At 44.4% G+C, this 16402-nt stretch overlaps 1 protein-coding gene across 23 annotated transcripts in view; it reads right to left on the bottom strand.

Moving 5' to 3' along the window:
* The window catches only part of PKNOX2 (PBX/knotted 1 homeobox 2), a 369700-nt gene that overhangs the window by 277990 nt on the left and 75308 nt on the right, over nucleotides 1-16402 (bottom strand). Inside the window, exon 1 of one of the 23 annotated variants that reach the window (XM_077249568.1) lies at nucleotides 260-366. The exons of the other annotated variants lie outside the window; for them this stretch is intronic. The gene's annotated coding sequence lies outside the window, so the exon portion shown is untranslated. Of the gene's footprint in view, nucleotides 1-259; nucleotides 367-16402 lie in introns of those variants that run through there. 23 annotated transcript variants of the gene reach the window in all.

The raw sequence follows: 16402 nt of genomic DNA, 5'->3' as shown, positions 1-16402 counted from the left end.
GTCTGTGTACATACTGATGGAAGTTAGTAAGAAAACAAATCGGCCCATTTTCCTGGATGAATGATCTGTTATGCGCTCATATGAAATCACAGTCAATGTGATCACCCCTGCAGACTGGTTGCAAATAAAATAAAAATAAATGTAATTATTTTTAAGAGCTGCTCCGTGAAATCTTCAATGCACACTAATATAAAGGGTTAAATAGTACCGATCGTTGTGTGTCGGGGACTAGCAGGTGTCACATATACATAGCGCTGACCTGCTGTGTCCTGGAGACAGGGGCATGAGTAATGTAATTCATATCTCATATGTCTGTCATCAGTCAGACATCTGATCCTCCGACGCAATCCTAATACATACACCCAATCCTATACACCGATGGTACGGTGCCTGTAAGTATAAATTCACATTAGTATCATATACAAGCACTTACATTATTGCATAGTTTTATTTATCATGCTGATTTTTCCTCTTTAATATGTTTTTATTTTCTCATTGATTTTTTATGCTAAATTTGTATGTACACACAGATTTCAGCTGCAGCATAAATAAGCAACACATCAGTCATCCTATTCAGAAAAAAACAATATATATATATATACATATATATATATATTTATCAGGGTCCATCGGGCTCGGTCATGATTTCTGTCGTGTTGACGTAAACCATAAGATTGAATGGATCGCTATTTGTTCTGCCAAGACTGCGGACTGATGCTCCAAATGGACAGTGATCGGCAGAAACAGAGGGGTCCATATGAATACAGTGGTGCAAGGACCCCTCCGTTTCTGCCGATCACTTTCCGGTTCAGTTTGGAGCATCAGTCTGCAGTCTTGGCAGAACAAATAGCGATCCATTCAATCCTATGGTTTATGTAAACACAACAAATAATGACAGAGCCAGATGGACCCAGTTATAAGTCAAGATGGTCCCTAGGGCACCGGTGGTAATTGTCATAGTGAATCTTGCAGAGTTTTTGACGCTTTGTTTTTGCACAAAGAACTCTATGACCAGAAAACCGGAGTGGAAATTTAGCATTTCTGACTGAGTTTTTTTCCCTATGAAACCTGATTGATCTCCGTGGGTAAACACCCTAAGAATAGACCCACTTATTAAAGGGAACCTGTCACCCCCAAAATCGCTGGTGAGGTAAGCTTACCGGCATCAGGGGCTTATCTACAGCATTATATAATGCTGTAGATAAGCCCCCGATGTTACCTGAAAGAGGAGAAAAAGACGTTAGATTATACTCACCCAGGGGCGGTCCGGTCGGATGGGTGTCTCCGGTCCGCTCCGGCGCCTCCCATCTTCGTTCCATGACGTCCTCTTCAGGTCTTTACGCCGCGGCTCCGGCGCAGGCGTACTTTGTCTGCCCTGTTGAGGGCAGAGCAAAGTACTGCAGTGCGCAGGCACCGGAAAGGTCAGAGAGGCCCAGCACCTGCGCACTGCAGTTTATTCAGGGCTGTACGGACCATTAGGGTATGTGTCCACGTTCAGGTTTGCTTCAGGCTTTGGTCAGGATTTTATGCAAGTAAAATCCTGACCAAAACTGCACCTGAGGTCACTGGCAGGTCACCTGCGGTGTGCCTGCGTGTTTTGCTCATTGTAGCAACATGCTGCGTTTTGAAAAAACGCACCGCGCATGCGTTTTCACGGCAAAAACGCATGCGTTGTTTAACGCATAGTGGAGTCGGGATTTCATGAAATCCCCTCCACTATGCTGTAACATCTGGACGCTGCGTTTTTGACGCTGCGGAATAACGCAGCGTCAAAAACGCAGCGTTTCCTGAACGTGGACACATACCCTTAGGGTCTCCCTAACTAATGAGTAGCAGCCGAGTTCTCCATATACCTATGCCCTATCGTGCATACACTGTACACGAATGATTGGTTACAGAGGTTGTCTAGTGAACATGCAAAAAGATTTCTAAGTAAATGTAGATCCCACCAAAAAGATTTCTAAGTAAATGTAGATCCCACCTATCTCCAGAGGAAAAGCCCCCAGATCCCCCCTTTCTGACAGGTCCCAGCCGTAATGACAGCAGTGATGACCGCGCCGGGCAGTCTCCATTCACAACTATGGAAGCCCTGAGTACAACTGAGCAAGCATTGGACATTTATGGCATAGCCCTACACACAAAGAAAACCTTTCTTCTGCGAGGGCGCAAAAAAAAAAAAAATCCACCAGAGCTCGGCTTTCTACAAGCCATAATGTCCAGTTGTAGCACGGTCGAGCTTTACGTCCTCATGGCCTAAAAACATCGATATTTGCGTCGTTTTCAGTCCATTAGAATCACTTTAGTGCATAGACCTTTCTCCCATTGAAATTGGATTTACAAAAAAAGAAGAAAAAAAAAAAAAAAAAGATTCAAGGCATTTTGTTAATTGTAAAAAAACAAATGGGAAATAAAGGCATTAACAAAAGGAGAAAAAAGTCTAACGGTCATCAGGACAGGTATAAAGAAAAATTAATGGTGCATATGAAGGAATTATACTAACTAAATACTGGTACGGAAACTCTTGTAGAAAAAATAGTCAGGATTAGATCTCCAGATTTTTATTTTTTTTTACTAATTCAGTATCTCTATACAATGGGCAACAGTATCAGAGTATGGCGACCCCCCTCATCATCAGGAACCGGGTAAGGAGGAGTCGCCACTAATGGCTAAAATTCCAAAAATCATAATAAAATCCCTAGAACTAGCGTTGTGGCAGAAGAGACAGTCTAATCCATCTGTGCCTGCATGAGAGGCATCGAGTCCTGACTTTAAGGTGGCCACGTATTTAAAAGGGCATTTAGGGCATATCCACAGGATCTCAGGGGTAGGATCCGCATCTAACAGACAAATGTAGAAATTCAGCCTATTTATTTCAACCGAAACTGGGAAGGTTGAGTTCACATGTTGCATTTCATTGTCTCAATTGACAAAAATGCATAATTTTGTGGAGATATTTTAACCCCTTCATGACCCAGCCTATTTTGGCCTTAATGACCTTGCCATTTTTTGCAATTCTGACCAGTGTCCCTTTATGAGGTAATAACTCAGGAACGCTTCAACGGATCCTTGCGGTTCTGAGATTGTTTTTTCGTGACATATTGGGCTTCATGTTAGTGGTAAATTTAGGTCGATAATTTCTGAGTTTATTTGTGAAAAAAATGGAAATTTGGCAAAAAATTTGAAAATTTTGCAATTTTCACATTTTGAATTTTTATTCTGTTAAACCAGAGAGTTATGTGACACAAAATAGTTAATAAATAACATTTCCCACATGTCTACTTTACATCAGCACAATTTTGGAAATAAATTTTTTTTTTGCTAGGAAGTTATAAGGGTTAAAATTTGACCAGTGATTTCTCATTTTTACAACAAAATTTACAAAACCATTTTTTTTAGGGACCACCTCACATTTGAAGTCAGTTTGAGGGTTCTATATGGCTGAAAATACCCAAAAGTGACACCATTCTAAAAACTGCACCCCTCAAGGTGCTCAAAACCACATTCAAGAAGTTTATTAACCCTTCAGGTGTTTCACAGCAGCAGAAGCAACAAGGAGGGGAAAAATGAACATTTAACTTTTTACTCACAAAAATGATCTTTTAGCAACAATTTTTTTATTTTCCCAAGGGTAAAAGGAGAAACTGGACCACGAATGTTGTTGTCCAATTTGTCCTGAGTACGCTGATACCTCATATGTGGGGGTAAACCACTGTTTGGGCGCACGGCAGGGCTCGGAAGGGAAGGAGCGCCATTTGACTTTTTCAATGAAAAATTGGCTCCAATCTTTAGCGGACACCATGTCGCGTTTGGAGAGCCCCCGTGTGCCTAATAATTGGAGCTGCCCCACAAGTGACCCAATTTTGGAAACTAGACCCCCCAAGGAACTTATCTAGATGCATAGTGAGCACTTTAAACCCTCAGGTGCTTCACAAATTGATCCGTAAAAATGAAAAAGTACTTTTTTTTCACACAAAATTTCTTTTAGCCTCAATTTTTTCATTTTCACATGGGCAACAGGATAAAATGGATCCTAAAATTTGTTGGGCAATTTCTCCTGAGTATGCCGATACCTCATATGTGGGGGTAAACCACTGTTTGGGTGCATGGCAAGGCTTGGAAGGGAAGGCGCGCCATTTGACTTTTTGAATGGAAAATTAGCTCCAATCGTTAGTGGACACCATGTTGCGTTCGGAGAGCCCCTGTGTGCCTAAACATTGGAGTTCCCCTACAAGTGACCCCATTTTGGAAACTAGACCCCCCAAGGAACTAATCTAGATGTATAGTGAGCACTTAAAACCCCCAGGTGCTTCACAGAAGTTTATAACGCAGAGCCATGAAAATAAAAAAATATTTTTCTTTCCTCAAAAATGATTTTTAGCCCGGAGTTTTTTTATTTTCCCAAGGATAATAGGAGAAATTGGACCCCAAATGTTGTTGTCCAGTTTGTCCTGAGTACGATGATACCCTATATGTGGGGGTAAACCACTGTTTGGGCGCACGGCAGGGCTCGGAAGGGAAGGCACGCCATTTGGCTTTTTGAATGGAAAATTAGCTTCAATCATTAGCGGACACCATGTCGCGTTTGGAGAGCCCCTGTGTGCCTAAACAATGGAGCTCCCGCACAAGTGACCCCATTTTGGAACCTAGACCTCCCAAGGAACTAATCTAGATGTGTGGTGAGCACTTTGAACCCTCAAGTGCTTCACAGACGTTTATAACGCAGAGCCATGAAAATAAAAAAATTATTTTTCTTTCCTCAAAAATGATTTTTTAACCCACAATTTTTTATTTTCCCAAGGGTAACAGGAGAAATTGGACCCCAAAAGTTGTTGTGCAGTTTCTCCTGAGTACGCTGATACCCCATATGTGGGGGTAAACCACTGTTTTGGCACACGTCGGGGAGCGGAAGGGAAGTAGTGACGTTTTGAAATGCAGACTTTAACGGAATGCTCTGCGGGTGTCACGTTGCGTTTGCAGAGCCCCTGATGTGCCTAAACAGTAGGAACTCCCCACAATTGACCCCACTTTGGAAACTAGACCCCCAAGGGAACTTATCTAGATGTGTGGTGAGCACTTTGAACCCCCAAGTGCTTCACAGAAGTTTATAACGCAGAGCCGTGAAAATAAAAAATGTGTTTTCTTTCCTTAAAAATATTTTTTTAGCCCAGAATTTTTTAATTTTCCCAAGGGTAACAGGAAAAATTTGACCCCAAAAGTTGTTGTCCAGTTTCTCCTGAGTACGCTGATACCCCATATGTGGGGGCAAACCACTGTTTGGGCACATGGCGGGGCTTGGAAGGGAAGTAGTGACGATTTGGAATGCAGACTTTGATGGAATGGTCTGCGGGAATCATGTTACGTTTGCAGAGCCCCTGATGTGTCTAAACAGTAGAAACCCCCCACAATTGACCCCATTTTGGAAACTAGACCCCCCAAGGAACTTATCTAGATGTGTGGTGAGCACGTTCAACCCCCAAGTGCTTCACAGAAGTTTACAACGCAGAGCCGTGAAAATAAAAAATCATTTTTCTTTCCTCAAAAAAGATGTTTTAGCAAGCAATTGTTTATTTTCACAAGGGTAACAGGAGAAATTGGAACCCAATATTTGTTGCCCAGTTTGTTGTGAGTACGCTGATACCTCATATGTGGGGGTAAACCACTGTTTGGGCGCACGTCAGGGCTCGGAAGGGAAGTAGTGACATTTGAAATGCAGACTTTGATGGAATGGTCTGCGGGCGTCACGTTGCATTTGCAGAGCCCCTGATGTGCCTAAACAGTAGAAACACCCCACAAGTGACCCCATTTTGGAAACTAGACCCCCCAAGGAACTTATCTAGATGTGTGGTGAGCACTTTCAACCCCCAAGTGTTTCACATAAGTTTATAACGTAGAGCCGTGAAAATAAAAAATAATTGTTCTTTCCTCAAAATTATGTTTTAGCAAGTAATTTTTTATTTTTGCAAGGGTAACAGGAGAAATTGGACCCCAATATTTGTTGCCCAGTTTGTTGTGAGTACGCTGATACCTCATATGTGGGGGTAAACCACTGTTTGGGCGCACGTCAGGGCTCGGAAGGGAAGTAGTGACATTTGAAATGCAGACTTTGATGGAATGGTCTGCGGGCGTCAGGTTGCATTTGCAGAGCCCCTGATGTGCCTAAACAGTAGAAACACCCCACACGTGACCCCATTTTGGAAACTAGACCCCCGAAGGAACTTATCTAGATGTGTGGTGAGCACTTTCAACCCCCAAGTGTTTCACATAAGTTTATAACGTAGAGCCGTGAAAATAAAAAATAATTGTTCTTTCCTCAAAATTATGTTTTAGCAAGTAATTTTTTATTTTTGCAAGGGTAACAGGAGAAATTGGACCCCAATAGTTGTTGCCCAGTTTGTCCTGAGTATGCTGGTACCCCATATGTGGGGGTAAACCACTGTTTGGGCGCACGTCGGGGCTTGGAAGGGAGGGCGCACCATTTGACTTTTTGAACGCAAGATTGGCTGGAATCAATGGTGGCGCCATGTTGCGTTTGGAGACCCCTGATGTGCCTAAACAGTGGAAACCCCTCAATTCTAACTTCAACACTAACCCCAACACACCCCTAACCCCAACTGTAGCCATAACCCTAATCACAACCCTAACCCCAACACACCCCTAACCACAACCCTAACCCCAACACACCCGTAACCCTAAATCCAACCCTAATCCTAACCCTAATCCCAACCCTACCCACAACTGTAACCCCAACACAACCCTAACCCTATCCTTAACCCTAACCACAAGCCTAATCTTAACCCTATTTCCAACCCTAGCCCTAATTCCAACCCTAAGGGTACCGTCTCACAAAACGATTTACCAACGATCACGACCAGCGATACGACCTGGCCGTGATCGTTGGAAAGTCATTGTGTGGTCGCTGGGGAGCTGTCACACAGACCGCTCTCCAGCAACCAACGATGCCAAGGTCCCGGGTAACCAGGGTAAATATCGGGTTACTAAGCGTGGCCCTGCGCTTAGTAACCCGATGTTTACCCTGGTTACAAGTGAACACATCGCTGGATAGCTGTCACACACAACGATCCAGCGATGACAGCGGGAGATCCAGCGACGAAAGAAAGTTCCAAACGATCTGCTACGACGTACGATTCTCAGCAGGGTCCCTGATCGCTGCTGCGTGTCAGATACAGCGATATCGTATGGATATCGCTGGAACGTCACGGATCATACCGTCGTAGCGATCAAAGTGCCACTGTGAGACGGTACCCTAACTCTAATTCCAACCCTAACCCTAAGGCTATGTGCCCACTTTGCGGATTCGTGTGAGATTTTTCCGCACCATTTTTGAAAAATCCGCAGGTAAAAGGCACTGCGTTTTACCTACGGATTTACAGCGGATTTCCAGTGTTATTTTGTGCGGATTTCACCTGCGGATTCCTATTGAGGAACAGGTGTAAAACGCTGCGGAATCCGCACAAAATTGACATGCTGCGGAAAATACACAGCGTTTCCGCACGGTATTTTCCGCACCATGGGCACAGCGGATTTGGTTTTCCATAGGTGTACATGGTACTGTAAACCTGATGGAAAACTGCTACGAATTCGCAGCGGCCAATCCGCTGCGGATCCGCGGCCAATCCGCTGCGGATCCGCGGCCAATCCGCTGCGGATCCGCGGCCGATCCACTGCGGATTCGCAGCCAAATCCGCACTGTGTGCACATGCCCTAACCCTACCCCTAACCCTACCCCTAATTCTAACCCTAATTCTAACCCTAGTTCTAACCCTAACCCTAGCAGAAAAAAAAAATATATATATATTTTATTTATTTTTATTATTGTCCCTATGGGGGTGATAAAGGGGGGTCATTTACTATTTTTTTTATTTTGATCACTGTGATAGGCTATATCGCAGTGATCAAAATACATCTGAAACAAATCTGCCAGCTGGCAGATTCGGCGGGCGCAGTGCGCATGCGCCCGCCATATTGGATGATGGCGGCGCCCATGGAGAAGCCGGACGGACACCGGGAGGCCCGGTAAGTATGAAGGGGGGGTGATCGGATCACGGGGGGGGGGACCGGAGCACAGGGAGGGGGCACCGGAGCACAGGGGGAGCGGACAGGAGGACGGAGGAGCGGACAGGACGAATTAGGGGGGCGGCCACGTAACGGAGCACTGGGGGGGCGATCGGTGGGGTGGGGGGGAGGCAGATTAGGTTTTCCAGCCATGGCCGATGATATTGCAGCATCGGCCATGGCTGGATTGTAATATTTCACCGTTTTTTTGGGTGAAATATTACAAATCGCTCTGATTGGCAGTTTCACTTTCAACAGCCAATCAGAGCGATCGTAGCCACGAGGGGGTGAAGCCACCCCCCCTGGGCTGAAGCACCACTCCCCGTGTTCCTGCAGATCGGGTGAAATTGGAGTTAACCCTTTCACCCGATCTGCAGGAGCGCGATCTTTCCATGACGCATACGCTGCGTCACAGGTCGGGAAGGCACCGACTTTCATGACGCAGCGTATGCGTCAAAGGTCGGGAAGGGGTTAAAATTGTGGCAAAAACTTTGCAATTATTGGCAAAAGAAAAACAACAAAAACCACAAGGTGTGAATGCAGCCTAACTGTCAATTGCTCTGCAAATCAGATGACAATTGATCAACAGGGCAAAGGCAGGAGATCCTATGAGGAACTAGGATCCCTCTGACAATGTTCACACAAAGCGTTTTTTCATGCAATCAAAACCTGCTCTCATGGCGATAAAAGGGTTGGGTAAAAAAAAGGCTTTGCACTTTCCTTGCTTTCTATGGGTGAAAATAAAATACTGCAAAAACACTAAAATAATAGATATGATGCGGAGTTAAAAAAGTTCTCAAATTCAGTCATGAACAAAAATTAAAACAAAACAAGCGAGTGCAGGAGATTTCTAAAATCTCAGAGCTTTTGCCGTTACTGTAAAACGCTACTTAGTTGGAAAAGGACAACACTGTGTGTGAACATAGCCATATCTACTATATAATTGTCTAAGGGTCACTTCCGTCTTTCTGTCCTTCTGTCTTTCTTTCTGTCACGGATATTCATTGGTCGCGGCCTCTGTCTGTCATGGCATCCAAGTCGCTGATTGGTCTCGCCAGCTGCCTGTCATGGCTGCCGCGACCAATCAGCGTCAGCCACAGTCCGATTAGTCCCTCCCTACTCCCCTGCAGTCAGTGCCCGGCGCCCGCTCCATACTCCCCCCGCAGTCACCGCTCACACAGGGTTAATGCCACCGGTAACGGACCGCGTTATGCCGCGGGTAACTCACTCCGTTACCGCCGCTATTAACCCTGTGTGACCAAGTTTTTACTATTGATGCTTCCTATGCAGCGTCAATAGTAAAAACATATAATGTTAAAAATAATGAAAAAAATAAAAAATCATTATATACTAACCTTCCGCCGCCTTTCCCGCTCCTCGCGACGCTCCGGTGACCGCTCCATGCAAGCGTCAGGTTCCGGTGGCAAGGATGGTATGCGAGAAGGACCTGCCATGACGTCACGGTCATGTGACTGTGACGTCATCACAGGTCCTGCGTGCCTGCGCGAGAAGGACCTGCCATAACGTCACGGTCATGTGACCGCGACGTCGTCACGGTCATGTGACCGCGACGTCATCACAGGTCCTGCACTCATACCAACCCTGGGAACGGAAGCGACAGGACTACAAGGGGCCCTCAGAAGGTGAGTATATGTTTATTTTTTAACCTGTGACATACGTGGCTGGGCAATATACTACGTAGCTGGGCAATATACTACATGGCTCTGTGCTGTATACTACGTCGCTGTGCAATATACTACGTGGCTCTGTGCTGTATACTACGTCACTGGGCAATATACTACCTAACTGGCCAATATACTACGTGGCTGGGCAATATACGTCACTGGGCAATATACTACGTGGCTGTGCAATATACTACGTGGCTCTGTGCTGTATACTACGTCGCTGTGCAATATACTACGTGGCTCTGTGCTGTATACTACGTCACTGGGCAATATACAACGTAACTGGCCAATATACTACGTGGTTGGGCAATATACTACGTCACTGGGCAATATACTACATCACTGGGCAATATACTACGTCACTGGGCAATATACTACGTGGCTGGGCAATATACTACGTGGCTGGGCAATATACTACGTGGCGGGGCAATATACTACGTGGCTGGGAAATATACTACGTGGTTGGGCAATATACTACGTGGACATGCATATTCTAGAATACCTGATGCGTTAGAATCAGGCCACCATCTAGTAGAATATATATACATTATATATATATTTCCCCCTGCAAAGCATTATTGCTGATAAGTATTGCATGCAGAACTTTTTATTTAGATCTATAACACGGAGCACAGATTGATCCCATAATAATCAATTGTGACCCTCTATTTCCACTCGTATAACAGATGCAGCGGATCTCAAAGGTGAGGGTCACGCAAGCGTATAATTCGGACGAGTGCTATCCAATTTTTCATCGTATAGCACTTGGACCAATATTATTCAATGGGGCGGTGCTGATAACCAATTGTTTCCACTGACAGAATCTTTCTATGAAAAAATAAAAAAGTCACAACATCTTGCTATTTACCTCTGAAATCGGATGCCACTTGTCCAATTGAGGCTATGGGTGCATGGAAATCATCAGACTGCGCTTGTACGACATCTGAGTGCAGTCCGATTTCCACAGAATCAGAAAGGAGAAGATGAAGAAAGTTTGCTCAGATTTTCTCGGACGCGAGAACCGTATCACAGTAAGTTGACAATCCGATCAAACTCTGATCAGAGTGTCATTAGCATAATCGTCCCGATTTTCTTGGATGAGAAAATATATGGTCGCATGATCCCGGTCTTATTCTATATATCTGCTCCTAAAATCGAACAGACAAAATGAGGGGAAGGTCCAAACAAACAGATTATACTCTCGTCTGCACTTAGATGGGTGAGTGGCTAATACCCCAGGGATTGAAATGTATTGATCGCCAATATTGGTTCCCTTGTAATCTACGGATGCCGATTTCTCCTACTACTAACAGTGTGTGCCCAATACCAGTGATAGAGCTACACACACGGGAACTAGTCCATGTCCTTGTGAAGAGAAAGGAATGATCAGGAGTTTCAGATTGCACATTTGTAAAGGTCATAACCATTCCACTAATGTGCTTAATAGCGCAGCACGGAGGTGTTACCGTCAGGAGCGGCCAATCCCTGACACAGCAAAGAACAAAGATACTAAAACCAGCCGCTCCGTTATTACATATGCCAACTAGGCTCAAAATGAACAAAGTGGAATCCGCGAGGATAAATCATCACAAATAGATGGATAAATACGACGACACATCAATAATCCTCCCCGGAAACGCTCATGTTTAGGAATTAATAAGAAACCTACAATTATATTACTGTCTCTCCAAAGCCTCGGAGAGAATGTGCAGCAGAACACGAGAGTGTCGCCAGCAATCTAGAAGACAGATCCATCATCTCAGACTATGAGGCATCGCTGAAGTTTTCACTATCAAAACCAATTGTGTTGTATTTCTGCAAACATCTGTATGAGACGTAGGAAGGTTGAGGGGGGGGGAAGGAAACTTTATGCATAACATTTAGGGGCTGAAATCTCAAGAATTCAATTAACATTTTTATCTGTATGACAATAAATGTCTTGCAATAAAGTCTGTCATCCCTTTAATACGATCCGTTGCAGAGACGAAGCTGCTCATATTTCAGTTTTTCTGGTTTTCATTTCCAAGCCCAGCACATGCAGACTCCGCACCGGGGATGTAAGGCAGCGTTACAGCCTTGTGGCCTAAAGAAACCTCCACAGAGGCTGCATGTTCACCCATGTTCTCAAAGGGAGCTCCACTTTTAGATAATCTACTGTCCTTGAGTTGTATGGAGCCACAGATTTCAGAGGTGACATAATGCAGGCGGCATGTCTATTGGGGTCTGTAATAAACGTCATTCGATCCATCACTGCTCACCAATTACGGGAATAGATTTGAGAAGCAGAAACATCTTAGTTACTTACCGGTAATGGAATTTCCCAGAGCCAATGACAGCACCACCTGAGGGAAGGTTCCGCCCATGAAGAACAGGAGACCTACTGAATATGAGGACGGTACCTCTCCTCCGCATCAGGTGGGTTTCAGAGTATGAGAGGACCTCCAGACAGTTATTTATACAACCATCACAATTTCTAACCATACACCCGAATTTAAGTAGCACACCAACCAGTGATAAAAGAGGAGGGAATATAAAGGGTGCCGTCATGGGCTCTGGAAAATCCCGTTACTGGTAAGTAACTAAGATTTTTCCCCTTCTCCCATGACAGCACCACCTGAGAGATTTATATAGAACAAATCCACCCAGGGAGGGATCACCACTTGTAATACCTTTATCCCAAAGGATAGATTAGCAGAGGATGACAGATCAAGTTGATAATGTTTATAGAAGGTGGAAGGAGAGGACCATATTGCCACCTTACATATCTGGTCGATAGACACTTCCACCTTCTCTGCCCAGGAGATCGCTACGGCCTGAGTAGAATGAGCCTTCATGTTCTCTGGAACTGACACATTACTAGATGAGCAGGCTAGCCTAATGTCCTCCCTACTCCATCTAGCTAGTGTACCCCTTGCCACCTTGAGGCTTTTCCTAACCCCCTGGGAAGAAACAAACAAGGCCTCTCTCTTCCTCCACTGTTTCGTCACAGCCAAGTACTCTACCATGGCCTGTCTACCGTCTAGTGTGTAAAGTTTTTGTCCTCTGGCATTTTTAGGACTATCAACAAAAAAAAAAAAAAAAAGAGGGGAGAACAATTTCCTGGATACTATGGAATTTTGTGGCCACTTTCAGAAGATAGGCTGAGTACAGTCTTAAGGCAATGCAATCCTCAAAAATCTGAGTAAATGATGATTAACCGACAAATCTTGTATGTCGCTGACTCTAAAGGCAGAAGTTGAAGGGGTTGTCCACTTCTAAGACAACCGCTTCTTAAACTATATGGTCAGAAACAATAAAATAAACAAACCTATACTCGCTTCCCGTGCGGTCCCAGGGCTGTGGAATGACATGTGATGCCTTGCGCCCAATCTGCGATGACATCCCTGGCCCTGATTTTGTATGAACAGAACATGAAGCGGAAGTCCGGGCTGCAGCAGATCTCAGACTTTCTCTTCACGTTCATTTTGACAGAATTTGGAAACGCCGATTGGGCGCCAGGCACCATGTGTCATTCCACTGCATCACAGCCCCAGGACCGCAACTACCGACACCGCTGGAACCGGAGCAGGGAGTATAGGTTTGTTTATTTTATCGGGTCCAAACATTTTGTTTAAGAAGGGGTTGTCCTAGTAGAGGACAACCCCTTTAATGCCAATAAAATTACAGCTTTAAAGGTGAGAACCTTGACTGGAAACCCTTCCAGTAGTTCCAACGGGGGTTTAGTTAACGCTTCCAGGACCAAATCTAAATCCCAGAGAGGAAACCTTGGGCTAGGTATCGGCCTGGATCTATCACATGCTTTGATAAATCTAACAAATCCATCAGCTGCCAGGTTATAGTTGTATAAGATCGACACCTGCACTATAAGACTGCTAGTAGATAGGCCTAGTTCCATACTCTTCTGAAGGAACTCTATTATGGCATGAATTGGTATTTCACTACTCAAACTTTCCCCCAATCTAGACAAAAACATTGCCCCGGTTCTACCATATATTTTAGATGTTACTAGTGTTCTGGATTTAAAAAGGAGTCGATACAAAATTCTGGGAAAAGCCTCTCTGAATTAATAATGCCCTCTCAAATTCCAGGCCGTCAAATGAAGACCTGTCTTCAGCGGATGGAAAACTGGACCCTGAGGAGGTCTGGAATTTCTGGAAGGATCCTAGGATCTGATATTGACATAATTCTTATCCATGAGAACTAGGATCTCTTGGGCAAGAATGGGTCAATGAGAATGATTCTACTCAATACAGCTGGAATCAACATCAATGCGGGAAAACCATAGTCCAGGTCGAAGTCCCAGGAAGTCTGCAAAGCATCTACTGCGTGAGGATTTTCTCTTGCATTTAGAGAGCAGAAGCTTTTCACTTTCCTGTTCTATGTTTGCAAACAGGTCCATATTTGGCTGACCCCATCAATCCACAATCTGTTGGAATATTATTCGGTTTAGCTCCTGTTCTCCTTGTCTTAGCTGGTTTCAATTTAGGAAATCTGCTCTTTTGTTCTCTTTTCCCTGTATATGAAACACTGTTAGTATCAAAAGATGTTCTGCAATGTGAACGATCTCCTTCACTACCACCATCAGAGAGAGCGGGATCTTGTGTCCCCTTGATGGTTGATGTAGGCTACCGATAGGATATGAACATGATTTCCTTGCAGAGAGGAAAGGAACTTTGCCATTGCATATTTTACTAATGGCAGCTCTTTTATGTTGGATGAATATCTCTTTTAGTTTGTGACCCGATTCCCTATACCACACAATCCCTCAGATGCTCTGTCCATCCATCCGAGCTTGAGTCCATCGTTATTAAATCCTTGATCTTATATAACCAAGGGACTCCTAGTGACAGATTCCCTATTTACAGCCACCATGTCAGGAAATTGATAGTCACCGGATAAAGTTCCCTTCCCTCCAAGCAGCCTCTGAGGTTTTTTCACCACTCAGAATTTCTTGTTGTAATGGTCTGGAGTGTATCTGAGCCCACTGGAATACATGAGGTCATCGTCCCTAGTAGTGACACATTGACCATTATTTCTTCTGTTAGTAGACAGGTTTGATTTATTGAGTCCAAAATAACCCCCCCCCCCAAAAAAAAAAAAAAAGAAAGAAAGAAAAAGGAAAGGAAGGTTGAACTCTCACTGGTTCCAATTTCGATTTCCTTAGGGTTATAAGCCAATCCAGCCTGGCCAGGATGGTCTTAAACTTCTATCAGCTGACAATTGCAGTGTTCTATTGACCGGTCCACCACTAGAAGATCGTCCATTTGTGGGATTATAAGGGTGTTCTGTTCTTGGAAATGTGCGGTCACTTCCAGTATGATTTTCGCAAATATCCTTTGAGCCATGTACAGGCCAAAGGAAAGGGTGAAACCTTAAATTGGAAATTCCTGACTTCCTTGTTTATAGATAAGGCACCCTCAGAAACTTCTGATCTTCCGTGTGGATTGGGACATGGTACTAATAAGCGTCCTTCAGGTCTAGTACACTGGGAACAGTATCTTTATGGCAGATTTTAAGAACTCCATTTTAAAGGGCCTGTAGGCCAGAAATTTGTTTAGTCCTTTCAGGTTCACTATGGTCCTGAAGATGCCATCAGTTTATTAAGAAGAGGGGGAATAAAATCTCCTCCACTGGTACGTCTGTGAGGACATGCTTCTGCACTAGGTTTAAAACTTCTGCCATCAGGGCTAACTGTTCCCTGCAAGAACCCCTAGGAGATGTTACCCTCATTCTCTGCCGGGGAACAGTCCTGAATTCCAGTCTCAATTCTACCTGTATTGTCATGAGGATCCAGGCACTGGATGATATATTTTCACAGGCAGGAAGGAAACGTGGAAGCCTGCCTCCTACCTGGGGAAACCTGTCACTGGGAAGAATTTCTTGGCTTTGAGGAAGGGCTGGCCGATCTGATCTGGCCGCCAACCTTGCTGAGTCTGCCGAGACGTCCGCAAGAAAAGCAGCTGCTCTCTGTATTAACGGGAGATTGGCCAGAATCTTATCTCTAGGGACATTATTTTTTATTTGATCCCCTAGCTGCTCTAACCAAATCATCATTGCTCTGGTCGCACAGGTTGCAGAAACGGCTGGCTTTAACACCCCCACCGAAGACTCCCAGGTTTGCTTCACCATACGGTACATCTGCTTTCCTATTCAGTGGGGGTCTTTAAGAATGCCCAAATCTTCAAAGAGCAAGGTCGACTTCCTGGATAATTTGGCCACCGCCATATCTCTTTTAGGGGTTTTATTGCATATGGCCGATTCTCCTCATTAAATGGATTTCTGTTAGATGACGAGGGTAGCAGACCTTTTATCTACGTCTGTTTCCATTCCCTATCAATGAACATCTTGATTTTATCATTAATGGCAAATGTGAGTCTTTTCTTTTGTTTGAATCCACTAAATATGATGACCTGGACTAAGATACCCATAATGGCCCTTACGGCTTAAAGGGCCTCTGTCACACCCTCCAGCCGTTAGAAACTAAAAGAGCCACCTTGTGCAGCAGTAATGCTGCATTCTGACAAGGTGGCTCTTTTAGTTATTGGTGCAGTCAAAGCAGAAATAAAGCGTTTTATAATTTCGCAAAAATACCTGTCTTTAGCCCTAGAGGCAGGTCTTAACCCCTCTGCTGCACACGCCACACT

Source organism: Ranitomeya variabilis, chromosome 4 (assembly GCF_051348905.1).
Source record: "Ranitomeya variabilis isolate aRanVar5 chromosome 4, aRanVar5.hap1, whole genome shotgun sequence".
NCBI classification, from domain to species: Eukaryota; Metazoa; Chordata; class Amphibia; order Anura; family Dendrobatidae; genus Ranitomeya; species Ranitomeya variabilis.
The sequence above is the reverse complement of the archived record's forward strand: the minus strand, read 5'-3'. Positions and strand labels throughout refer to the sequence as shown.